This window comes from Balaenoptera acutorostrata, chromosome 2 (genome assembly GCF_949987535.1).
Source record: "Balaenoptera acutorostrata chromosome 2, mBalAcu1.1, whole genome shotgun sequence".
Taxonomy (NCBI): domain Eukaryota; kingdom Metazoa; phylum Chordata; class Mammalia; order Artiodactyla; family Balaenopteridae; genus Balaenoptera; species Balaenoptera acutorostrata.
The window spans coordinates 158,259,952-158,271,044 of NC_080065.1; the positions used below are offsets into that span (position 1 = coordinate 158,259,952).

The 11,093-nt window shown below is 44.4% G+C and overlaps 1 protein-coding gene across 3 annotated transcripts in view; it reads left to right on the plus strand.

Moving 5' to 3' along the window:
• Positions 1-10,361, plus strand: part of ATP6V0E1 (ATPase H+ transporting V0 subunit e1) — a 39,752-nt gene extending 29,391 nt beyond the window's left edge. The window contains exons 4-5 of one of the 3 annotated variants that reach the window (XR_009007197.1): positions 5,237-5,433; positions 5,836-6,324. The gene's annotated coding sequence lies outside the window, so the exon portion shown is untranslated. Of the gene's footprint in view, positions 1-5,236; positions 5,434-5,835; positions 6,325-10,231 lie in introns of those variants that run through there. The other 2 variants (XM_057541216.1, XM_007190313.3) reach the window with 2 other exon arrangements.
• Positions 10,362-11,093: the final 732 nt, after the last annotated feature.

The following is an 11,093-nucleotide window of genomic DNA, read 5'->3' on the forward strand; positions in this document are numbered from 1 at the left end:
CTATTCTGTACCTTGCTCTTTTTCGCTGAACAATATATCCTATCAGTGTATAGACATCTTCCTTAATTCTTTTTATAGCCATTGATATCCTTTTGCATTATTTCCAGTCTTTTGTTTTGTTTTTTATTTTTTATAAATTTATTTATTTATTTTTGGCTGCATTGGGTCTTCATTGCTGCGCACGGGCTTTCTCTTGTTGCGGCGAGCGGGGGCTACTCTTCGTTGCGGTGTGCGGGCTTCTCATTGCAGTGGCTTCTCTTGTTGCGGAGCACGGGCTCTAGGTGTGCGGGCTTCAATAGTTGTGGCACTCAGGCTCAGTAGTTGTGGCTCTTGGGGTCTAGAGCGCAGGCTCAGTAGTTGTGGCACACGGGCTTAGTTGCTCCGCAGCATGTGGGATCTTCCCGGAGCAGGGCTCAAACCCCTGTCCCCTGCATTGGCAGGCGGATTCTTAACCACTGTGCCACCAGGGAAGTCCAGTCTTTTGTTATTATTGATAAAGCCACAGTGCCATCCTGTGCGTTGACATTTTGTATTTTTACCAGTTTTCTTTAGATTAGAGTCCTTGAAAAATAGAATCTCCGTGTTAAAGGTATAAATACTTTTTCCAGGTATTAACTACATGCCCTTCTATAGGGATTGTACCATTTTTGCATTTCTACCAACAGTGTATGTGAATTTCTATTTCCTCACAGCCTGGATTTTTGCCAGCCTGATAGGTAGGCAGCCTTTTTTTTTCCTTAGAGTTCTGTCTACCTAAAAGGGGTTTTGATTCCCTTTTATATAGATTTTTTAAAAAAAATCTGATTCATATATATATATATATATATATATATATAGAACCTCCCCCCCCATTTTTTCCCCATCAAGTTTTGTTTTCTGTCCTTCCTCTTAACTATAATGAATGTTAGGTGGTGGTATTGATTGGGGTTTAAAGCTGAGAACCTCAGGCCTCTCAGAGTGAGATCTTCATTCTAGCATTGCCTTTCACTTACCTTCTCTGAGCCTCATTTCCGTCTCTTACCATAAGTAAAGGGGGCCCACAGTGAATAACACTGTGTGTGTGGATCTGGTGTTATTTGCCCGTTCTTTTCAGTTTCATGTGTCTGTAACCTGAATGATGAATTCCTGATGTTTGCACTCTGGTCCACAGCACAAACTAGGACTGCTTGAAACCCTTATGTTAACAGTTGTTCCTTTAAAAGCAGAAGGGCAGGAAATAGAGCGCAGCCAGGTGGCCCTAGTTATGAGCATCATGTCACAGTGATTCCATGTTTGAGGTAGTGATTGTGGTAGTACCGTACCTCTAGGCCTATGGAGTTACCACATCCGGAGATCTCATCTAATCTAATCCTAACATTGGAGCAAACAGAACTCACTCTCTCTTTTTTTTTTTTTTTAATTTATTTATTTATTTTTGGCTGTGTAGGGTCTTCATTGCTGCGCGTGGGCTTTTCTCTAGTTGTGGCGAGTGGGGGCTACTCTTCATTGTGGTGCGCGGGCTTCTTATTGTGGTGGCTTCTCTTGTTGCAGAGCATGGGCTCTAGGCGCGCGGGCATCAGTAGTTGTGGCATGTGGGCTCAGTAGTTGTGGCTTGCGGGCTCTAGAGCGCAGGCTCAGCAGTTGTGGCGCACGGGTTTAGTTGCTCCGCGGCATGTGGGATCTTCCCGGACCAGGGCTCGAACCCATGTCCCCTGCATTGGCAGGCGGATTCTTAACCACTGCACCACCAGGGAAGCCCATAAACAGAACTCTTAAGACAGGACCTCACTTTTCTTGGTGGTAAAATTCAAAGAAGGAGCTAAATTCCCTTAGAACTTTGAACTTGTACACAACTGGGGGATGATAAAGGAGTGCAGAAACCAGATTTAGGCCTGTCCTCAGCTGGTAAGGAAAAGTGTTCAATTCTGTATGTGATTCTTTAAGAGGCCAGATTTGGAAAGTAGGAGGTGTAAGCCAGGCATGGTATTCAGCAGAGAAAAATGAGGAGCAGTCATGAAAGCTTTCAAACAATAATTCTATACAGATGAAATTGAATTGATCCTGAACAACACGGTTAAACAGCTAGCCGGTCCTTTGCTACTTTAAACACTTTAATTGCCATGATTTTCTTTCATATGTTGATAGGCTGAGTTATAGCACATTATGTTTATTGGCTGGAAATCTTACCCAGTACTTCGAAGAACTATGTTCACTCCATCTCTGCCCCCTGTCAACCTTGGCTGCCTCTAGAGCCTCGATTTCTGAGACGCTTATGGAACTATCACATCAAGGTTGCTGTTTTTCCGATGTCCCATTCTCCTACAGCTTTGGGGGTGTGATGCTTGTATAGAATCTCCTTGGAATGGCTTCAGACCAGTGTTCTGTAAGTTAGTTGGTTAACCACATCATGGTGATATGTTTAGATAAGCCTGTATGGTTTACCGCAGTCCTAAAAGGGCAGGCATTCCATTTTATTACAAAATCTGGACCGGAGAGGAATAGACTATTGGTAATTAGGCCTCTGCCCTGAGGAAGCTGTTTTCCTATGCATTCCAAAAATATTTGAGTGTCACGAGGTACATAGTACTGAGTGGGGATTTCAGAGGAGGCTGTGGACTCTGAAGGGGTTCGTGATCTGTCGAGAGGTTGGAATTAAGCCATACTTGTGAAAAGTTAAAATAGTGCAAGGTGTTTTATGGTTAAAAAGCCTGTCACAGTGTTCCCTGTCACCTAGAACCCATTCGATCGCTTCTTTCTCCTCTTCCTTGAATCCAGTTGAGCCTGTAATGTCACTTGTGTCTGCCTCTGTACTCTGTTCCTCTGTCGGGGACCCTACTATCTGACCCAGTCACTGCGGCTCTGAATTACTGCAGTGGCTCCTCATCACGTCTGCCTGCCTCTACACTCAAGGTATCTACAAACCACCACCCTGTTTATCTTCCTGACATAGCACTTCCTGAAACACATGCTGCTTGCCCCAGAAACTTTGAGTAGCTCTCCATGGGCTACAGCAGGGCTTTTTCTTAAACCCAAGGTCCCTGATTTTAATGGGTACGTGCCGCTTGGAATGCTGTATGTAACGTGTTGTCAGCACAGCTTGTCAGGGTCACCAAAGGTCCCATGAGCCACAAAAGATAAGAATGACTAGTCTGCAGATTCTGTCCCACTTTCTAACTTGGTGGTCAAGGCCTGCCTTGTCTGCCTTCCAACCACCTTCGCCGCTCTCTGCACAACTTTCCTCCGTGACCTACTAGTTCCAGCCATACCATTTTCATGCTCTTGACCTAATTAGCTTTACTTAGCTTTTCCTGCCTCACTCCCCTACCGCAGTCCTTAATGTAGAAAGCAGGTTAGTAAACGCACTATTCAGCGAACATTCTGGTTTCTTGTCTCCACTCGCCCATTCTCTCTTAATTCTTTCTGATGTTTTCTCTAAGTGTCCAGCTTGCAAATCCTTGCACTTCCTTTCCTGACCACTTGGCTTCCCAGAGATCTCTTCTCTCCTAAATGTATTTAGCTCTGCTGTTTTTGCCTTGAATTGTGAAACACTCAGGCCTTTATAGGTTGCTTAAATACCTCTTGTAGTTAATCTCCTACAATAAGTACATACCTTACCATGAGAGTAAAGAAGGAATTATTTTGCGAAGTTATCTGAAATGAAAAAATAAAGATAAAAATGAGACTTCTTTTTTGTTTAAAAAATATATATATTCACTCATCATCCTTCCCTGAACAGATTTCTTGATTCTAGCCTTAATATTTTTATGTTGTCTTCATTCTCAGTTTTATCTGAAAGTAGCCTTGTGATTCCTTTATTTTACAAAATGAGAACATGGACCCTTTGGCTGAGTTCCCCACCTCCACCCCAGAATGGCTCTTTCATATCAGAGAGATGATTAGAATATGTGCTTCTTTAATTCACTCCAGAATCAAACCACAAGTCTATGCCGTAGAACATAATGCTCGTTCACATCAATCTTAAACTGGTATCACTGAGCTTGAGGGAAAATTATTCCCTCTTTCTGTGTGGTTTTTCACAAGTGAAGACCTGTTTTCCCCTTCTGTGATTGTTCATTCATCCAGAAAGGCCTAAACAGTGAGGAAGTCTGACCATATGCTGTTTTTTAAAAATTAATTTATTTATTATTTTTGGCTGCGTTGGGTCTTCACTGCTGCGCGCAGGCTTTCTCTAGTTGCGACTAGCAGGGGCTACTCTTCAACGCAGTTTGCAGTCTTCTCATTGTGGTAGCTTCTCTTGTTGTGGAGCATGGGCTCTAGGTGCACAGGCTTCAGCAGTTGCAGCAGGTGGGCTCAGTAGTTGCGGCATGCGGGCCCTAGAGCGTTCAGGCTTCAGTAGTTGTGGCGTGTGGGCTCTAGAGCGCAGGCTCAGTAGTTGTGGCGCACGGGCTTAGTTGCTCCGTGACTTGTGGGATCTTCCCGGACCAGGGCTCAAACCCGTGTCCCTTGCATTAGCAGGCGGATTCGTAACCATTGCGCCACCAGGGAAGTCCCCTGACCATATGCTCTTCATAGGAACTTCACACACAAAACATTTGGATTCACTGCTTCACATATTCTCAAGTAAATTAATAATCTGCCTGGAACTCAGGTCTGTGCAGAGGGCTGTTCTGCTGGCCTAAGGAAGAGAAGAGAAAATGATCATGAGATTAGAGGAAAGGTTTCATGAAGCCATGGAAGAAACCGGTAGCTCTGGTCATTGCCCCTACCTAGCCTGCTACGGTTATTTTCCTTAGTACGTGGTAGAAATGGTCCTCTAATTACATCTTCAGTTGACTGTTTGCACTGTCCTGCCCTAGTGGTTCCCCAGCAGTCCGGTGCTTTCCACCATGGAGGGCGGCTGGCCTGCCCAGCTTGCTCCAGTAAGATTTACCAGCAGTCTCATGTCTGCTTCTGGGCACCTTGGCCCTGGAGCCTTGGGAAACCCGCCATTTAATCACCCGGCACTGGGGATTCTCCAGGGTGTGTGCCCACTGGCTTGGGAAATCGCAAGGGCCCGTGTGGTCTCCCTGTGGGCTTTGCGACCTCCAGCCTTCCAGACCTGCCTGCTACAGCCGTGCCTCATCCCCACTTAACTAGCCCCTCACTCCACCTGCACCTCCCTAAACACCCTGGCAAATGGTGGGCCACAACCAGCTTGTTTTCTTATCCACTAAATCGAGACTTGTGTGGAAATCACCTCTTAAAGACACTATTTAACGTTTATTTTCTCTTTATTTTTTCTCTTTAACTTCAAAAGTAGCACATGTGGCTTTATTTATAAAGACGTTATACAGTAAGCTTTGCGTGAAGGAGTTACGCGACCGCTGTTAGCAGTCTGATGTGTGAAGATACCTATTTTAAATGTTTGCCAGCTCTGCAGAGGTGGTGTTGCAGCATTAAGCTTCTAGAAGAAGAAATTCTCATTTGTCACCTACACTTGGGGTGGCAAGAACGGTGAGCTATCTCGAGTAGCAAGGGGCCTGCTCTTTAGGAGTCTGACGCAGGGACCGGCTTGCCCGCCTGTGGGAGCGGAAGTGCAAATACAGAGTCTTGAAGCCCAAGGGAACTTGTCAGGTCCCAGTGCAGCGGGTCTCAGTCAGCTCCACTCTTCCTGCTTTCTATGACACCGTCAAACCGGGACTTGGGATCCTCAGTTTAGCATTGTCCTCGGTAACTGGACTTATTGTCACAGCCCTGCAAAACCTGCCCGAACTTGCACGTTAACTGAGCCCACTTTCATTTAGGGAGCATCTGTGTATTTAAAATTATTGGCCTGGTTGACTTTCTCGGTGTTACCCTTTTGCCCTCCTGAGGTTGGTGGAAAGGCCCAGTTACTGGAACGGTTTTGTTTTGCAGGTCACGAAGAGAACTCCTCTAGATGCAAAATCACCTCCATACCCAGACCACCTTCCTTGACTCGCCCACTTTGGCTGTCAGCTGCCTTAAACGTTCCCACCACATTTGAATATCTTATTCTACAATGCAGTATTTTTTCCTGTCACCTTTTTTATACTTTGATGAATGATGTGCCTATTGAATCTAAACTGTGCTGCCTCTATAAAGTGTTTATGTACTCTTCGGAGATAGAAAATGCTGTTGTTCTGAGAAATAACATTACTCTCCTTGGAAACTGTGGATTTGAAGATGGCTCCTGCCTGCTCACAACATGAGAATCAGCAAAGTGTTTAAAAACTGTTACATGATAGTAAGACTCCAGTGGGGCAGTCAGTAGGAGAACATGTTCAGAGGGAAAATCTGTCCCACCAGAATTATACCAAAGTATATTTTCAGGATGAATTTCTTATTTCTGCCCTCCTTTGGAATAAATTATTTTTCTGCTCTCTATGGAAATCTGGTTTCGGTGTTTGTTAAGCTCATTTCTGTAAGCTCTTCTGTCTCTGGATAATGCCTTTTCGAAAAATGATTTTGTAGTCCAAACGTAGCTTGGATGGATTAACCTGGCTGTGTAGTTTGAGATACCTGAGGAGTCTGGTAAGTACTGTTCTTAATCATCCGGTAAACACCTGAGTGCTTGCTGTAGCCACTGGAGGAATCAAAGATGTGGAAATTGGGTCCCTGCAAATTCAAGAGCTGGAATGCTGTTTGGGGAGGTATATAATTCAAGGCCGCGTTTGACCATTGTCTATAAACACGTGGTCATGATGCTAAGCAGGTAGAGGGGCGGTGCCAGCCACAGGGACGAGCCGGAACCAGCGGTTCCTTGTACCACCTCACTATCAGAAATGGGACTGAAACATCAAGTGGTTAAAAAGCCTGGGACGGGAACAATAATGCTGTGTTTCAGTAGCAGGCATCTCAATAATTCACTAACTTGGGGACTTTATTAGTTTTAAGAAATTTAAAATGAAAATGGATCTAAACTTTCACCAGCTCATGGCTCTTTGACAGCCAGCCAAGAATGGGTTTCCTGTTTTGCAGTTTGTACTTTTCTATTCCTCCCAAGCTATCTGAACTCATTGCTTTGCTATTCTTATGACCAAAGAGAGTTTCAAGTTGACCTAACTCTCCCGCTTTCATTTCTTTCTTTTCCTTCTTTGCTTTCATTTTGAACTTAAAGTTTTTCCTGAGAGGCAACTCTGTACTTTACATTTCCAGCAAACAGGCTTCTTTAGCTAATTTCATGGAATCCAGAAAACACTGAAGATTTGATGTTGAGGGACCATAGTGATACATGCTAACCCCATCATTTTATAGATGAGGAATCTCAGCCCAGACAGGGAGAGTTACTTGCCCAGTTCAACATAGCTGGTCAGAGGCAGATGGGGGAGTAGGATCCATGTTTTCTAATTTCCACTCTAGAGCACTTCTTCCTTGTACTCTGCCTGTCTCAGAGTTCCACTGGCCAGGAGCCAGCTCTGGGGCTCGGGTGGGAGGAAAGAATTATGCCTTTGTGGATGATCAGGCTCTCTCTCATCGGAGCAACTTACTTGATCCTTAATTGTTATTTGTCATCTAAGAAAGCAATGCTGGTGGTTACTGTGGGTACATGAAAGGATGCCACAGTCTTTTGAGTCCTGACCGCGGTCGGGGGAGCGTGACTTGAGTGCAGCTGAGTACCCAGATTCTTCAAGTCAGGCCCTACTGCCCATCATCACTGGCGGTCAGTCTGAAACCTTTCCAACTCCCACCCTGGACTGCTTCCCAGCAGACCACCATGGGTTTGAAGCTGAGCCTCATGTCGTCCCTAGTGTGGTGCTTCCCTTGAGTGTTGCTTTTGCCTGTCCCGAGTTCAGCACGGCATGAGCTGATAGGGAGCCTACCTGGGTTCAGCACAGCCGACCTTGGCTGTGGCATGCTTGCAGCAGTGATGGAGGGCAGCTCTTGGGGGGCTCTTCTCATTCACGATCATGGTTTGACACATTTCCGATCTAATGGCATGGTTGAAGGCAGAGGTCACAACCCTGGCTGATCCAGGTCCCTGAGTTCTGCCTTATTCTGTCACTTGGTACGGATCCGTTTTCGTACGTCTTGTTCGCTGTAAGACATTAGGGGGTAAACTGGATTACATTGCTTTTTACACTCGGGCTTGCTTGCCACTTGGTGGGATCCAATTCTTACAGACGGGTGGGGAAGATTTATGTGTTGGCTGCACTAACAGCAGTGGGGGGGACACAGGGACACGAGCACTGAAGGGCCTGGTGATGTGCCAGGGAGGTTTTGAAAATCCCGCTCAGTGAACTTTCTAGGGAGATAAAAGGCCCTAATAAGGCAGCAGCCCAGGCCTGAATCTAGAGGGTTTTCTCCAAACCCTACTAGGACTCACTCCTAATGAGGCCTCAGTGTAAAGCCTGTGAAGAAGAAAGGAGCTCATTTCCTAGCCAGATTGGAGATCAAAGACCACCCCTCCCTGCCCAAAGACGGATTGCAAGCTCCTAACGGCCAGGTGAACTCAGATACATGTTTTCTCCTCACCTCCTCCCTAATAATTGAACCATTTTGTTAAAACGACCCAGCATCTGAGATGGATGCCTGTGAGTCCTGTTTCCTTCGACAGTGCCCTTGCTCCAGTGCTTGTCAGGGCCTAGATTGGAAGGAGCATCATCCAGCGCTTTAAAAGGATACTGGAAGTGTTTCTCTCCTCCAAAGCCCCGGTGAACATGGTGTGGCCTGGATGATCATCAGACTAGGAGAAGCCCTAGCTTTGCAATTATTCCATCACTTGCTAGTTATGTGACTTGGGTAAAATCATTTACTATCTGAGCCTCAGTTTTTTCATCTATAGAATGGGGATAATACCTGACCATTCTGCTATGTGAGGTTGTTACCAAATGTGGTGGTGAAGGTGATTTGTAAATTATAATAATACACAAAGGGTATTTTTCAAAGAAATGGTAAAATCCCTAGGACCCACTGACAGTACTTTTCTAGGAAGATAAGCCCCAGAGGGGCAGCCAACTGATTTTTTTTTTTTTTAAGCATATGGTTTCCCTTTTGTTTTAGTCATTTGTACTTGGGTTACAGAAAAATAAAAGGCACACACCAGGATCCAGGCCTGATCTCTGAGCAGGGAGATGGATCTCTTAGAAACAATCATAGCATAAGTGTCTAGACCACATCCTTCCTGCCCTTCCAGGCTCTACCAGCTCGTATACCAGAACGGGAGTATTTCTGGCATGCTTTTGAAGATGTAGTTCAAGGGTCATTGGTTTCTTTTAACATTGTTTTTGTTGTTTTCTTTAAACATATGATGTCTGTACCCTTATCACTGACCCAACAATTTTTTATTATATCTTCCTTTGGTGTTGCTTCAGAAGTGGCACCTTTTTATTTCTTCAGGCCAGTTTTTTTTTTTTTTTTTTAAGCACTGGTAGGTGTTCTGCCATGTGGAGGGAAATTTAGAATTGAGAAATTATTTTAAACTGTTGCTCGGACTCATGGAAGATTTGGCCCTGGATTTCATCTTCCAAAAATTTGAAGTCAGTTGCTCCTTTATCAACTATATTTAAATTACATTAAAAAATATCTATCTGGGGCTTCCCTGGTGGCGCAGTGGTTGAGAATCTGCCTGCCAATGCAGGGGACACGGGTTCGAGCCCTGGTCTGGGAAGATCCCACATGCCGCGGAGCAACTGGGCCCGTGAGCCACAATTGCTGAGCCTGCGCGTCTGGAGCCTGTGCTCCGCAACAAGAGAGGCCGCGATAGTGAGAGGCCCGCGCATCGCGATGAAGAGTGGCCCCCGCTTGCCACAACTAGAGAAAGCCCTCGCACAGAAACGAAGACCCAACACAGCCATAAAATTTAAAAAATTAAAAAATTAAAAAAAAAATCTATCTGGCATTTTAGAATGGTTTCGTCACCCCACCCCTCTATGCAAGAGCTCTCTTCTGTTTGGAGAACAAATGTATTTAAAATGGAGATGGACTCTGAAGTGAAAATTACGTATTACTTTTTCCCCTGTCCCTTTATTTCAGTTTTCTCTCAAGAATTGAATGTATGAAGTTAATTGTAGAAAATCCATAATTTTCTAAGGAAAAAAGCACAATGTAAAATGCTGTCATGAAGGATATTTTTTGTAGCAGAATTGATGGAAAGCAGCCTTAATGTTCAACAAAAGGAGATTCTTACATAAGCCATACTGCATCCAAATAAAGGAATATCCTGGTGCATTTAATATTTTTTTCCCCCAAATATATGCCTGGAAAACGAGATTGAAAAGACAAACAGCAGAACTCTTAACATTGCCTCTGGATGGTAATTGCAAATGGTTTTAATTTTCTTTTTCCTTTTCAGCATTTTCTCCAATGAAGCTGTGATACTTGAGCAAAAAGAAGAAACAATAAGTTTCTTTAATAACAAAAGATAATAGGATATTATGTTAAGAGGGAAAAAAACCCACAGGATTTCAAACTTACATGCACAGAAAAAAACCTGATAGGAAATGGACCAAAATGTTGTGATTGTCTTTTACAACTCTGTGTACTTCCAAATTTTCCACAAAGAGCATGTTATTTTACAATCAGGGGAAAAATGGTGTTTTGCAGGGGAACATTGTCAGAATAGTATTAGTACTTCCTTCAAAGATTATATAACACACACACACACACACACACTTTTTTTTTTTATTTTAAGAGTAATTCAGGGCCCAGGGAAATGAAGTCAGCTAGATTTATTAAAACACTGAAGCTATTCTGAATCAATGAAAATCCGCGAGTTCACACAGCAGTTCTGATTAACTGTTTGCACTGCGCAGGATGGAGTGCAGAGCGTTCAGCTTATAAAACGCCAGCCTCCCTCTGTATAGGTGCTCACAGTGACCGCACGGTGAAATGAAAAGGGAGCATTGATTTTGATTCTGCCCACATAGAAAAGTGGAAGCCTGGGGTATGAATGTTCTGGGGTCCCACACGGGTAGAAAAAGCCCCACTGTTCTTCCACTCCCAACTGCTCCAAGCAAGTCTTTCATTCAGGCTATGTTGCTGTTTCAGTTCAAACCCCCTCCTTGTGAAATGTATTGGCCCTCTTTTCCCCACCTCCCACTACTTCTCCCCGGCCCCGCTTCCCAGGCCAACTCCAAAACAGGAGTATTCTAGCTGAGGATGCTCAACGACGAAGACTGCTACCCACGTGAATCCAGCCAAGCTTCTATTTAAGT